Raw genomic sequence first — 15997 nt, 5'->3', positions numbered from 1 at the left:
TTTCAAAAAGGATAATTAAGATCTTTTAGAAACTTATAGAATCTTCTAATTAATCCTAGTTAGTTTAGGAATATGATTAAACCTTTGGACCCTCCACATGATCATTGGGTCGTAGGTAAGATCCGGTTCGAGCCCAGTTTAGTATTTTTGCCATAACTTCCTCATTATTCATCGGAATTGGGCTTATAATATATCGTTGAAAAGGTCTTTTCAAGCCCCATCCAAATACACTATTATTGGACCCTTATCATGGACCACACTAAATAAGAATGCACGTTTTTTAAAAATAAGGTAAGAAAGAAATATTTTCAAAAACAGGAAGAAGAGATATTTTAATAAAAACATCCTCATCACTAGACTTTTCACACTTTCCCTTTGTTCGATAATAAAATGACATGAAAGGTATTCATCACTAGGTTTGGTTTTGGGGAGACACATTTGGGTGTCTACACTAGTGCTTATTAAACTCGTACTTGGGGACGTACGGTTTAAATTCTTTCTTTTTATTCTGAGATGGCTGGTCAGAATCACTCAGCGCCCAGACTTATTTTCTCTTCTTGCTCTCAACTTTTTTCTTCGCCGGCTAAGCAGGGCGGCTGTCTTTTTGTCTGTCAGACTTCTTGGATTCCGACTAGCTACTAGGCTAGCAGAGGTTGGTTGCTTGAATATAGCTTTCCGCCTCCCTCAGGGCTGCCTATAAGGTAAATGCCCCTTTTTAGAAAAGGTCGACTTGTTTCTCAGACCCTAAAAGAAGTCTGTAAAGGCAACTTCGTCAGACAGTCCCTGAATCTGAATTCTGGTCAGATTGAACTGCCTGACATAAGAGCGTAATCCTTCTCTCTCTCCCTACTTAATGGTGCTCAAGGCAAGACTTTTTTTTCTTCGCAGGGATGTTCATTGAGAAGTTGGAAGCAAACAAGAAGGCAAGCTTCTTGAAACTATCGATGGAACAGGCTGGCAAGTTGCAAAACCATTGTTGGTTAATGCCCTTCAATGTAGCCGAAAAACATCGACGCTAAGTGGCATCATCCAACCCCTGTAATTACATGAGGTTGGTATAAGCCATGAGGTGATCTTCTGGGTTGGAGGTACCATCATAAGTACCTACCAACACATTTTTAACCTTGGCCGGCTGTGCCACCTCGATTATTACCTGGGTGAACGCAAAAGGTTGTTTACCCAGGCGAAGTAGACGAAGCTATCAGTCCTGTGGCTGGACATTGTTGTATGCCGCCTGACCTCCGAAGAAGGCCGACTTCATGAAATGAGGAGAATACGGGCCGTAGACCATAGGCGGTACGTACGGTGCATTCCCAATCGTCTGAGGGCCTGAATGGACGGTATTGCCGCATGTATGGCTCTCATGCAAGGATTGCACATTCCCTACAGATGTATTCTTAAAGATTTCTTGAAAGCTTGAAGTGGAAGTTGACTCATACAACTATTTATTTCTTTTGCGGGGGATGATCTCCCAAGCATCAAGAGTTGATTTTTTGTTTCCCACCGGCTTTTCACTCCGGCGGGTATTGTTCGTATTCCTCTTAGGCAGAAGAATCTTAGACAAGTAAATGGTCCCGAATGCCTTCTCCTTTGGATGCGGAGTTGCCTTCCTATCTCTGATTGGCTTCCTCTTCTCCAGAGTCTTCCTTGCCGACTGATCCTTGCATGGGCCAGCCCGACTCTTGGTGATCAGATCCTTGATTTTACCCTTGAAACTAGTCATGAATTTCATGAGTATGTCTCGAGTGACTGGAGTAGATTCACCGGCCGTATGGGTTTCCCCTTCCGGCTGACCAGGAGTTCGACTTGTACCCGCCTGGTTTGCACCCCGCTCCAGAGTGTCCCTGGGCCAAATGCGCTTGGTTATTAGAGAGCCATCATTGGTTATATATATTTCGACCTGAGGATCATCATCCTCTTGGTCAGTAAAGACTTCCGGTTGGTCTATCGGACGCTCAGGAGGTGGTACAGACTCTTGAATCATCCTTGAGGTACTCTTCCCACGGACGACGCCAAATGTTTTGGGTATTTTTGTCCCTCGGGAAAGTTACGTCACAAAGATTAGTCCGGCTCGAGCTGCACCTGCAAAACAACGGAGACTCTGGTTGTTGGAGCTCCGCCTCCAACGATCAAGTAAGTAACTTGAAAGAGAATAAAGAGTGCGGAAATTTAGGTAGGTATATGCTTGGATTCTAAGCTCAGGTGTTTCTCTGATGAGAGAGAAAGTAGGTGTAATAAATGATTGATTGTGTCCCCAAAATGGGGAAATATCTCCCTATTTAAAGGGTCGTTGGTAGGTGTGCCCCTATCTCGGTCACTTGACCTAGATTTTAGTGGTTTGCCTCGAATTACGACGCTTCTTGGGATTTGGGCCCTTGAGGCCGCAATTTCAGAAGTTATCTGAAGGGGACACGTGTCAGATGGCTATTGGACCACTTGGGCCAGCCCGAGCTTGACACGTGGCCTTCTCTTATTGGTCTAAATGTCTAGGGTATTTTACCCTAAACAAAACGCGTTCTAATAAATCTTTTTGAGTTAATTGAAAGTCAAATGCATTCCAAGAAACTAATTGAATCAAATTAAAGTCAAACACATTCTAAAAAAGCTTTTTGAATCAAATAAAAGTTTAATGAATTAAAAAATGCTAATGAAAACAAATGAAAGTCAAAGACATTCTAAATAAGCTAAATGAATCGAATGAAAGTCAAACACATTCTAAATAAGATTTTTTAAATCAAATGAAAGTCAAATGAATCCAACAAAGCTAATTAAATCAAGTGAACGTCAAACCCATTCAAATAAATCTTTTTAAATCAAATGAAAGTCAAATGTATTCTAAAAAGCTAATCAAATTAAATGAAAATTAAATACATTCAAACATAGCATTTGAATCAAATGAAAGCCAAACATATTCAAATAGAGATTTTTGAATCAAATCAAAGTAAATTGCATTTTAACAAAGCTAATTGAATCAAAAGAAAGTCTAACACACTTAAACAAAGCTAATTGAATCAAATCAAAATTAAACACATTCAAACAAATCTTTTTGAATGAAATAAAGTTAAACCCATTCAAATAAAGGTTTTTTTTAGCAATTGAAAATCAAATGCATTCAAAGAAGGTAATTTAATCAAATGAAAGTCTAACACATTAAAAATACGCTTTTTAAATAAAATAAAAGTTAAATGCATTAAAAAATGCTAATGAAATTAAAAGAAAGTCAAAGACATTTATAAAAATCTAATTGAATCAAATGAAAATCAACCACATTCTAACAAAAGCTTTTTGAATAAAATGAAAGTCAAATGAATCTAACAAAGCTAATTGAATCAAATGAAAGTCAAACACTTTCAAAGAAAGATTTTTGAATCAAATAAAAGTGAAATCCACTCAAAAACGTTAATGAAATCCAATAAAAGTCAAAAACAACCAAACAAATCTAATTAAATCAAATAAAAGTCAAATGGATTCTAACAAAGCTTTTTGAATTAAATAGAAGTCAAATGAATCCACCAAAGCAAATTGAATCAAATGAAAGTCAAACTTATTCAAACAAATCTTTTTGAATCAAATGAAAGTCAAAGGAATTCTATAAAGCTAATCAAATCAAAGAAAGTTAAACACATTCAAACCAAGCTATTTGAATCATATGAAAATCAAACACATTAAAACAAAGCATTTAAATAACATGAAAGAGAAAAACATTCAAATTAAGCTTTTAGAATCAAATGAAAGTCAAATGCATTCAAACAAAGCTAATTGAATCAGAAGATAGTCAAACACATTCAAACAAATCTAATAAAATCAAATAAAAGTTAAACTCATTTAAACAAAGGTTTTTGAATCAAATAAATTAAAATCCATTCAAATAAAGCTTTTAAGTCATTTGAAAGTCATATGCATTCTAAGAAACTAATTGAATCAAGTGAAAGTCAAACGTATTCGAACAAAGCTTTTTGACTAAAATAAAAGTTAAATAAATCCAACAAAAATAATGGTATCAAATGAATGTCAAACACAATTGAAAAAAGATTTTTGAATCAAATAAAAGTTAAATCCATTAAAAAATGCTAATGAAATAAAATGCAAGTCAAAGACATACAAACAAAGCTAATTGAATTAAATGAAAGTCAAACGCATTCTAACAAAGCTTTTTTAGTTAATTGAAAGTTAAATTCATTTCAAGAAGCTAATTAAATCAAATTAAAGGCAAACACATTCGAAAAAATCTATTAGAATCAAGTAAAAGTTAAATGCATTCAGAAACGCTAATAAAATCAAATGAAAGTCAAAGACATTCCAAAAAAGCTAATTCAATCAAATGAAATTCAAACGCATTCTACTTACGCTTTTTGAATCAAATAAAAGTCAAATAAATCCAACAAAGCAATTTGAAACAAATGAAAGTCAAACCCATTCAAACAAATCTTTTAGATCAAATGAAAGTCAAATTAATTATACAAAGCTAATCAAATTAAATGAAAGTTAAACACATTAGAACGAAGCTTTATAAATCTTACCGAAGTAAAAAAACATTCAAACCAAGCATTTGAATCAAATGAAAGTCAAACACAGTCAAATAAAGCTTTTTTTAATCAAATGCAAGTCAAATGCATTCTAATAAAGCTAATTAAATCAAAAGAAAGTCAAACACATTTAAAAAAAAACTAATTAAATCAAATAAAAAAATACATTCAAACAAAGCTTTTAAAACAAATGATGTCAAACCCATTCAAATTAAGATTTTTTTTACCTATTGAAAGTCAAATGCATTTATAGAAGCTAATTGAATCAAATGAAAGTCAAAATCTTTTAAAAAAAGCTTTTGAATGAAATAAAAGTTAAATGAATTCAAAAACACTAATGAAATCAAATGAAATTCAAAGACATTCAAACAAAACTAATTAAATTAAATGAAAATCAACCGTATTCTAACAATGCTAATTGAATCAAATGAAAGTCAAACACATTCAAAGAAAGTTTTTTAATCAAATAAAAGTTTAATCCATTCAAAAATGCTAATGAAATACAAATTAAAAGTCAAAGACATCCAAACAAAGCTAATTAAATCAAATGAAAGTTAAATGGATTCTAACAAAGCATTTTGAATCAAATGAAAGTCAAATGAATCCACCAAAGCTAATTGAATCAAAGGAATGTCAATCTTATTCAAACAAATATTTTTGAATCAAATGAAAGTCAAAGAAATTCTATAAAGCTAATCAAATCAAAGAAAGTTAAATACATTTAATCAAGCTTTTTGAATTATATGAAAATCAAACACATTCAAACAAAACATTTGAATAAAATGAAGACAATCACATTCAAATAAATCTTTTAGAATAAAATGAAAGACAAATGCAATCTAACAAAGCTAATTGTATCAAAAGATAGTCAAACACATTCAAACAAAGCTAATTAAATCAAATAAAAGTTCAATTCATTCAAACAAAGCTTTATGAATCAAATAAATTCAAACCTATTCAAATAAATCTTTTTGAGTCATTTGAAAGTCATTTGCATTCCAAGAAGATAATTGAATCAAGTGATAGTTAAACGCATTTAAACAAAGCTTTTTGAATCACATAAAAGGTAAATGAATCCAACAAAACTAATTGTATTAAATGAAAGTCAAACACATTCGAAAAAAGATTTTTGAATCAGATAAAAGTTAAATCCATCAAAAAATGCTATTGAAATCAAATGAATGTCAAAGACATACAAACATATTTTATTGAATTAAATAAAAGTCAAATGCATTCTAACAAAGCTTTTTGAGTTAATTGAAAGTTAAATGCACTTCAAGAAGCTAATTGAATCAAATAAAAGTCAAATACATTTGAATTTTTTTTTATTGAAATAAAAGTTAAATGCATTTAAAAACACTAATGAAATCAAATGAAAGTAAAAGACATTCAAACAATGGTAATTAAATCAAACGAAAATAAACCGCATTCTAACAAAGCTTTTTAAATCAAATGAAATTCAAATGAATCCAACAAAGCTAATTTAATCAAATGAAAAAGTCAAACACATTCAATAAAAGTGTTGGACTTAATGATTTTGATGATGACACAACCTCGCTTACTTACAAACTAATAAGTGCTTGATTGTTTTAGTGTGTGCTCAGTTGCAAAGACCAAGAGAATTAAGTGTCTTGTAAAAATACCATAAGGAACAAGAAGGCCAGAAGTAGAGCTATCCATAAAGAAGAGTTCCTTTGCAGGAACCGGTGCTTCTGAAATGAAGACTTGAGAAGAGAAGGTTCCCCTCGGGGAACAGAAGCTTCAGAGAAGAAGCTTCATCAGAGAAGAGAAGTTTCATCCATGGAACAGGAAGCCTCGGAGTAGAAGCTTCATTAGAAGACATGAAGACTAAATATATTTTTATATTTTAGGATTTGTGTAAGTATAAGAAATTAATTATACTCAAAAATTTTGTGTGGAATTGGTCTTAGGAGAAAATATTGTGCATGCTAGTATTTAGGAAATTGGTTAAAATGTTAAGTGTTTATCTTTTCCTAACCAAAAAGATTTTATTTTATTTTCTGATTTTCAAAAATATCTTGTGCAAAAGGATTTTATTTATTTCTTACTTTTGAAAATATATTTTGAAAAATTAAATCACCATGTTTTCCTTATCTTGCGGCCTACTCCCCATGTTCTTCTTCAAGGCATGGTTGTGCACAATAAGGAGTTCATGGTTCCCTAATTTAAGGGACATGATCCTCTTAGTGGGTTGGAGTAGTGGCGTAATGATGTTGCTGCACAAAGATGATTTTCCAAAGCGTTTTGCAATGTATAAATAGCTACTGATTTCTGTTGGAAAAACTCACCCTTGCTCATATAAGTTTTCTAACTTTTAATTCGAGTCAAGTGTCAATTCCACACAAGTTAAATAGAGTGTTCTTAATGTTCTTATACTAGAGTTTTTATTTCTTCTTTCGAGTTGTAATTTGGTGAATGGAGAAGTTTGAGTGAACTTCTATGTATGAGAAAGAGAGGTGAGAAAGAGAAGAGAAAGAGAAGAGAGAATAGAGAAGTGAGAAGTGAGAAAGAGAAGATAAGATAAGAGTGACAAGTTGGGTGACTTGTTCCTCGGGATTTCAAGTTCGTAGAGGAGCTTGAAGTTTGAGGTTTTAGTTTGTAATAGGACCATTTGCGCTATTCTAGTGAATATTTTTTTCCTAAAATCCCAAGTGGTCTGGTCGTGGTTTTTCTCCTTGTTAGGGCCAAGGAGTTTTCGACGTAAAAATATCTCTTGCATCTTCTAGTTCCTTAATTTAATCTTTCATTTCCTTTAGCTTACTTAGTTTTTATTCCGCAAAAGGTTTGGCTAAACTCTCATACTACAATTCAACCCTCCTCCTTGTAGCATTCTTTGAAACAACAATTTGTATGAGAGCCTAACTTCTAGGAAAATCAGGAAACCCTGAAGAAGAAAGGTCTTGGTGAAAATGAATACTCATGAAAAGCTCGAGGAAGGATACTCAACTCAGAGGCCTCCTATGTTCAACGGCAAGTTCTATAACTACTGGAAGAACCGCATGGAGATCTTCATCAAGGCGGAGAACTATCCAGTCTGGAGGGTCATCGAGGTTAGTAATTTCGAAGTCACCAAAAAAATGCTCAGAATGAGGTAATCCCTAAGCTTATGTCTGAATATGGGAAAGAGGACTTTGATAAATTGGAAATAAATGTTATGGCTGTGAAATTGCTCCACTATGGACTTGGACCTCATGAACACAATCGTGTTATAGGGTGCAAGAATGCTAAGGAAATCTAGGATTTGCTGCAGATCACTCATGAAGGAACCAATGAGGTTAAACGCTCAAAATCGATCTACTTATGTCTAAGTATGAAAGATTTGAAATGCAGTCTAAGGAAACCATTTAAGAGATGCTAACCCATTTTACTAACATCATAAATGAGTTGGTTTCCCTTGGTAGACATATTCCTACAGATGAGCAGGTTAGGAAGGTTCTTAGAAGTCTTCCACAAGATAAGAGATGGAGAGCTAAGGTGACAGCCTTTCAGGAAATAAAGGACTTTACTATGTTGAACATTGAACAACTAGCAGGTCCTCTCATGACTCATGAGATACACCTTGGAGTCAACAATGAACCCATGAGGAACAAGGGATTGGCTCTTAAGGATGATGAGGAGGAAGACATAGAAGTGGACGAGGATGAGGCTGCCCTAATTGTGCGAAGATTCAAGAAGATGTTCAAGAAAGGTCGAACCTCAAGGAACTTTGGTAAAAAGACCTCAAATCCAAAACCTGACTACAGCTGCCACAAGTGTGGATCCCCAGATCACTTTATCAGAGATTGTCCCCTTTAGGAAAATGATAAAGGAAAAGGAAAGGCTAAGGAACAGGGAAGAGAAAAATTCAGCAAAGCAAACTATCAAAAATCAGACATGAGGAAGGCCATGATAGCAGCTTGGGGAGACTCAGACAGTGAAGAAGAAGAGGATGACACACCACAAGAGGAGATGGCTAATCTTAGTCTGATGGCTAAATCAGATGATGAAAAGGCTTCCCTTAAGGAACTCCAAAAAGAGGTATTTTTTGATCCTAAATAACTTAAAACTCTCTCTAAAGATGTCTTAATAGATATATGTCTAGAAGAAGAATAATTCTTTAGAGATACATGTGTGAAGTTGAATACATGTTAAAAAGCTCCTAAGGTTTGCAAAGAACATTATGCTTGGTTGGAAACAGCCTATGCTAAGTCTCAAAGCAAATTAAGAGAGCTTGATTTTAAATACAAACACATAACTGAGATAGCTGATAGAATTGAGAATGAAAGTATTCTTCTGAATGTTGAATTAACTCAATATAAGCTCATGAATTCTTATATAAGTTCTAGTAGTTAGTTGCTTAAATTCAATGTTGATTTTGAAAATTTGAAAAATGAGCTTTCTACTTTAAAAACCCAAAAGAATCAACTTGAATCGAAATTGATTGCTAGAAATGATAGAAGTATTGACCCAAAAGTCATACCTAAGTGGATAGCTGAAACTCAAGGTAAAAGAACTGAAGGCCTTAGTTAGATGACCAAGAGGAAATGTAAGCAAAAGAAATATGTTTAGCTTCCTAGCATGATGGTATGTACATTTTGTGGTAAGACTAGACATCTCTATGGACAGTGTAGGATAAGAGAAGAAGCTGATAAAAGAAATGTAAAACAAGTGTCGGTTAAGAAAACTGATATTGCATCCACGTCTAAGGAACCCAGGATAACCTGGGTTCCTTAACCTAACACTTAGTTTTCTTGTAGGGTCTAGTGAGGGGGAACAACTCGTGGTATCTCGACAGCGGTTGTTCAAAGCATATGACAGGTGATGAATCAAAATTCCTCTCACTAGAAGACTACCCTAGAGGTACAGTAACCTTTGAGGATAATAAGAAGGGCGAGATCATTGGAAACGACAAAATTGGAAGATCACAATCTCATCTCATTGATTATGTGTTCCTGGTCGAGAACTTAATGCATAATCTACTCAGTATATCACAATTCTGTGATAAAGGAAACTCTATAAGTTTTACTTCTGATTCTTGAAACATCATCAACAACAAGTCAAGAAAGGTTGTTCTAGAAGGTACAAGAAGAGGGAACACTTATACAGTTGACCTCAACTTAATCCCAAGGAACAACCTTACATGTCTGGGTGTTGTTGAAGATGATCCCCTGCATTGGCATAAACGTTTTGGACATGCTAGCTTTCATTATTGGACAAGCTGAGGTCAAGGAACTTGGTTGTGGGACTTCCTATTATCAAGTTCCTACAGAAAAAAGTTTGTGATGCATGTGTGAAAGGCAAGCATGTTCGTTCATCTTTTAAATTGTAGAAAATGGTAAACACTACAAAGCCTTTGGAATTAATCCATATGGATTTGTGTGGTCCCATGAGAATTCAAAGCAGGAGTGGCAAGATATATGTTTTGGTTATTGTTGATGATTATTCTAGATTCACTTGGGTTATTTTTCTTGCTAGTAAAGATGAAACTTTTAACGAGTTTGTTGCCTTTGCCAAGAAAATACAAAAATCAGTGGTCACTCCATAGTCCATCTCATATCAGATCACGGAACTGAATTTGAGAACTCAAGATTCGATGAGTTTTGCATGGAAAATAGCATGAATCATAATTTCTTAGCTCGAAGGACTCCCCAACAAAATGGAGTTGTAGAAAGGAAGAATCGAACCCTTGAGGAAATGGCTAGAACGATGCTGATTGCAAGTGGATTGCCAAGGAACTTCTGGGCTGAAGCCGTAAATACAACATGTTACATCCTTAATAGGGAAACAATCAGAATTATCATCAACAAGACTCCTTATGAACTGTTCGGGGGAAGGAAGCCAAACATATCTCATCTTAGATCATTTGGTTGTAAGTGCTTTGTACATAACAATGGTAAGAAAAACCTAGGGAAATTTGATGAATGAAGTGAAGAGGCTATATTTCTAGGATATGCCTCTGATATCAAAGCTTATATAGTTTACAATAAAAGATCAATGTGTGTTGAGGAAAGCATTCAAATAATCTTTGATGAAGTTAACCAGTTTGTGAGTGTGCAGGAACAAGAAGATGATATTGATTTTGAAATTGGATTAATAAGAGACAGGGATGAAGAAGAGACTCAGAAGGAAACCAAGGTAAAGCAACCTGCTCTAGAAGAGGATCATCAAGAAAATGGAGAAGTTCCTCAACCATATGTACAAGTGAATGAGGAAGAAGCAGAAGAAGAAGGAGGAACAGATCCAGAAGCTCCTCAAATTGGAGTTCCAGCAAGGGAATTTCAACCCAGGCAATTCAAGTATCAAGGTTCCCATCCAACTGATCTCATTATCAGTGACATAGGAAAAGGAACTCAAAAAAGATCACAAATGGGGAACTACTGTGCATTCCATGCATTTCTGTCCATCTTAGAGCCAAAAAATATCAAGAAGCCTTAGGAGATGCTGATTGGATAGTGGCCATGCAAGAGAAACTTAATAAGTTCGAAAGGAACAAAGTCTGGCACCTTGAGCCAAAGCCTAAGGGTAAGAAAGTTATTAGGCTCAAATAGGTGTTCCAGAACAAGCTTGATGAACATGGCACCATAGTAAGGAACAAGGTCTGATTGGTTGTGAAGGGCTATAACCAATAGGAAGGTATTGATTTCGATGAAACCATTGCTCTTGTAGCTAGATTAGAAGCTATTAGAATCCTAGTAGCTTTTGTTTCTTGTGTGGGTTTCAAACTCTATCAAATGGATGTGAAATATGCTTTTCTTAATGGTTTCTTAAATGAGGTGTTTGGTGAACAACCTCCAGGTTTCGAAAATCCTAAATTTCCAAATAATGTTTTTAAGCTTGATAAAGCTCTCTATGGGCTTAAACAAGCTCCAAGAGCCTGGTATGAAAGGCTTTCAAAGTTTCTACTGAAAAACGATTTCAAAAGAGGAAAAGTAGACAAAACTCTTTTTCTTAAATCTCGAGGAACTGATTTGTTAGTTGTACAGAGCTATGAAGATAATATTATATTTGGTGCTACTAATAATGGTTTTTGCAAGTACTTTACCAGCCTAATGGGTGGTGAGTTTTAGATGAGCATGATGGGTAATTAAATTTCTTCCTTGGACTTCAAATAAAGCAAAAAGCTGAAGGAATAATGATTCACCAATAGAAGTATGTCAAGGAACTTCTGAAGAAGTACAACATGGAGAATTCCAAGACAAATCACACACCGTTGGGAACAGTAACATGACTTGATGAGGATCCACCAGGAACAAGTGTGGATCAAACCACTTACAGAGGTAGGATTGGTTCATTGTTATATCTAACATCCAGTAGGCCTGATATCTCTTTTAGTGCTGGATTGTGTGCTAGATTTCAGTTAAATCCTAAAGAATCACATATAACGGCTGTTAAGAGAACTTTGAGATACCTCAAAGGAACAAATGACCTGTGTCTATTCTATCCTAGAAGTGATGACTTTATGCTTAGAGGATTAACATATGCTGACTATGCAGGTGACTTAGTCAACAGGAAAAGCACCTAAGGTATGGTTCAGTTCCTTGGCTCTTGTCTAGTTTCTTAGGGTTACAAGAAACAAAATATTGTTGCATTGTCTACTGCAGAGGCTGAGTACGTAGCAGGAGCTGCTTGTTTCTCTCAATTCCTTTGGATCAAACAACAGTTACCTGACTCTGGTATTAAATTTTATTGCGTTACTATCTACTATGATAACACTAGTGCAATTTGCATACCTAAAGATCCAGTCCATCATTCAAGAGTCAAGCATATTCATATAAGGCATCATTTCCTTAAGGATAATGTTGAAAAGGGTTTGATTAAATTAGATTTCTTCCAAACTAACAATCAAATTGCAGATATTTTAACAAAACCCTTGAATAGAGAAAGGCATGAGAAGATGAGAATGGAACTTTGGATGATCAAGTTATACTGAGAAAAATGCATCAAGTTCCCTCAGGTATGACACTCAAACTGACGTGCTTAAACTATTGTATACTATGCACAAGTGTTATATGTTTAATTACATAGTTAAGACAGGTTGTGAGCAGGAGTAATATTTGCTAAGGGCATGTAATTGTGAAAGACATAGAATATGAAAGTCCAAAATTGGTTGCATGAGCCTTGTTGAATTGTTCCGTGTACCAAGTTGCATTTACAAGTATTCTTTATTGAAAAATGAAAAATCAAAAGATAATTTTCTTGTGTTTAACTGATTTTTTTAAATTCCTATTTTTTTCTCTCTAAACACAATATCTGATGAATGAATCTAATATTCATCTCTATCTTTTGTTTAAAAAGTTACCCACATTTATTTATCTAAACACGGTTTGCGTTTCCCTAAGCAATAAATAGAGTTTCACATCATCTAATACTCTTCACCCCCCAAACGACACCTCATAAATTAACCTCACCAAGTTACCTCCACCATAAAAATGATGTTGAAGGTTCAATGGGCACTCAAGAGGGGGGGGGGGTGAATTGAGTGTTAAGTAATCGTTAGCGATTTTTGCTTCTTTTCGGATTATGTGTAAGGAACCAGTTGTGCTGGTTCCCTTATGCAGCGGAATAAAACAAAGCAATAAAGAACACAACAAATTTAACGAGGTTCAGCCAACTCAGGCCTACGTCCTCCTATCCTAAGTCCTTTATTAATCTACTCCGAAAAACAAAGACAAAGAACACTCTACTGTTTCCCTACTCCGGGAACCAGTCTACCCCACACTCTACTCCGAGTGTGCTCTCGACTTACACTCGTAAGCCCAATGTGTTTGAACTCACAAACACTCACCCAGCCTTTAACCCCTTTGTTAAAGACTCAATACAAGAATCAAGAACTCTCCTTTGATCTCACTTCTACGAAGCTAATTAAGAGAAAATGTTTTTGTACTAGAATGCTCTTGTATATGACTTGATGAATGGGATTAGTGCTTAAGTATATGCTCTCAAATAATTGCTCTTTTTAATTTCTGGAGAGGCACACGAAATATGTGAAATAAGATGAGTATATATAGGCTTAGATTCCTAAAACCTAGTTTCCTTAAATCACACAATCTTAGAGAATAAGATATATTGTAATTTTAGGAAAGTATTTATCTTATTTGATTTAATCACAAAGATAGAATCAATTAAGATAAATACTCCTAGTTTTTAGGTAACCAAGAATATTTCATCTTATTTCCAGCTGCACAAAATATTTTCAAAATAATCTTTTCGAAAAAATCTTTTTGTAAAATCTTTTTCAAAAACGGCAGCTCGAATATTTCGTACAGTGAACCTGGTTCCCCGACCTGGTTCCCTGAATTGAAACATGTTATGAAACCTGTTCCAACTTTGTACCAGATTTCATATCATACTTCAATATACTTTTAAGCACTTATATAACCCAAACATGCAAGCATACTACGGAGCATATTACATGAAAACCTAGATAACATATTAAAGCATAAATCGTCTTTTCTTCATGTAATCTTCAAGACTTGAATCTTCCTTGAATACTTCTATTATGAGCAAACAATCTTTCTTCGAAATATCTTCGAAAGGCTTCTATGCTCCAAGTCTTGGAATCAACTCAACTACTGCACATGTAACATGGTTAATGCACAATAAAGAGTATGTGACTGCTTTTCCGCATAGCAGTCAAGGAAACGGTTCATACTGGTTCCCCACCAGTACATAGCACATTTATCATCTAACTGTTTCCTGTATATAGATAAGTTATTTCAATAGATAACTCATATAATCAATAACTTATCTAGGAAAACAGTGTTCTATTTTAGTTGGTTCCCCCAACTGTATTGAACACTTTCAAAGACCTGTTTCCCTTAGCTGTTTGTCATCATTCAAAACTATCAATCAAAACCTAAGGGACTCAACAAATTCCCCCTTTTTGATGATGACAAACTCTTGAAGTTCTTGAACCTGTGGACATGCTCAAAAAGAAAACCGTCAAAAACTTCAAGGACTCAAAACTCTTTGGAACAAGTCAGTTAGGCTAACTGGTCCCCTAAACAGAAAATAGAAAATACGAAATAAAAAGACTCAAACTGACTCAATCTAAACTAGCTAAACCTCAAACTGACTCAATCTAAACTAGCTAAACCTTAGGCTTCAACTTCAAACTACTTCCCCCTTTTGGCATCATTAAAAAGTATCCACAAGTAAAAGCAATGTGCACAAGTTAATGTGCTTATCCATACAATGGCATCAACCACCATTCAAGCATTATGCTGCAAAAAGAGATTAGTCAAACAGTTCATACCATAGCAGAGTTAGTAGTTCATACAAGCCAACAAAGTTCAACCAAAGAAGCCCAAATCCATCCAAAAAGAAAGTTCATGTAATGAGAGAGAAGTAGACAGACCAACAAAATCAGTTATTTTAGAATAAAAATGAGGGTGAGGAAACAAGAACAGAAACAGCATCACTCCTCATCATCATTCTCGTTCCCTTCCTCCTCCTCGAACTTTGCAACATCTTCTGTATTATCATCTGATTCCTCTTCATCCTTGTCACCATGCTCTGCTTAAACCAAAATCAGTATATTACTAAGCATATTCTTGTGATTCCCCAATCTGTTTCAAAACCACTTCCTGACCTGCTGGTTCCTCTATTTTTTTTTTTTTTTTTTTTTTTTTTTTTTTTTTTTATAAATCATGAGAGATCCGCACTTATTCATAAAGTTCTCCTTGTTGCATAACGAGTACAAGACTAGCATCACATCAATCAAGCAAAGACCTCCACCCTTTTGTGGTGTGAAAGGTTCTTGCTGGTACCCTTTTTCTCTTGGTTTCCGGAAGAGAGTTAATGGACTGTTCCTCCTACACCTTCTCAGTGAACTTCTTTAATGAAGATTGAGTTACTCTACTTCGTACCATGGTCTTAACAATGAGTGTCTCCTCATTGTAACCAACAATCTCTATTTCATCCTCTTCACTCTGACTTTTCCGAATTTCCTCCAACTTCGGGCTTAAGGACATTTGAGCTTCCTTCTGATGTTCCCCCTGAGACTGAGCTGGTTCCTTGAGTGAACAGTAACCGAATGAACAATGATGAATTTAAAGCATACGAGAGAGAGAAAGAGAATTTCGAGTGATGATGATTGATGATCTGCACAAAGGGTTAGTGTATATTTTTAACAATGAAGCACAAAGAGAGAAGAAGGAAAGAAAAGAGTTAGTTGAGCCAATAAAAAGCAACTGTAAAGGATATTTTTTTTATTTTTTTTTTTTAAATTGAAATCAAAAATTTGGTAATTATCTTTTACCATAATTATCTCAACCAACTATAAATAAGGCATATGATATGTTTGCCTTTTATATGGGATTAAATAACTGAAATAAGATAAATTCCTTCCAAAAGGAAATATCTTATAGTAATCTTCCGAAAATAAAAAATATTATCGGATGACATATCAGAGCTGGTCTGCTGTTTCCCTTTGCTGGTACCTGTATAGAACCATGTCACGCTGTTTCTGG

Source organism: Chenopodium quinoa, unplaced genomic scaffold, assembly GCF_001683475.1.
Source record: "Chenopodium quinoa cultivar QQ74 unplaced genomic scaffold, ASM168347v1, whole genome shotgun sequence".
NCBI classification, from domain to species: Eukaryota; Viridiplantae; Streptophyta; class Magnoliopsida; order Caryophyllales; family Amaranthaceae; genus Chenopodium; species Chenopodium quinoa.
Note: the sequence above shows the minus strand (reverse complement) of the source record.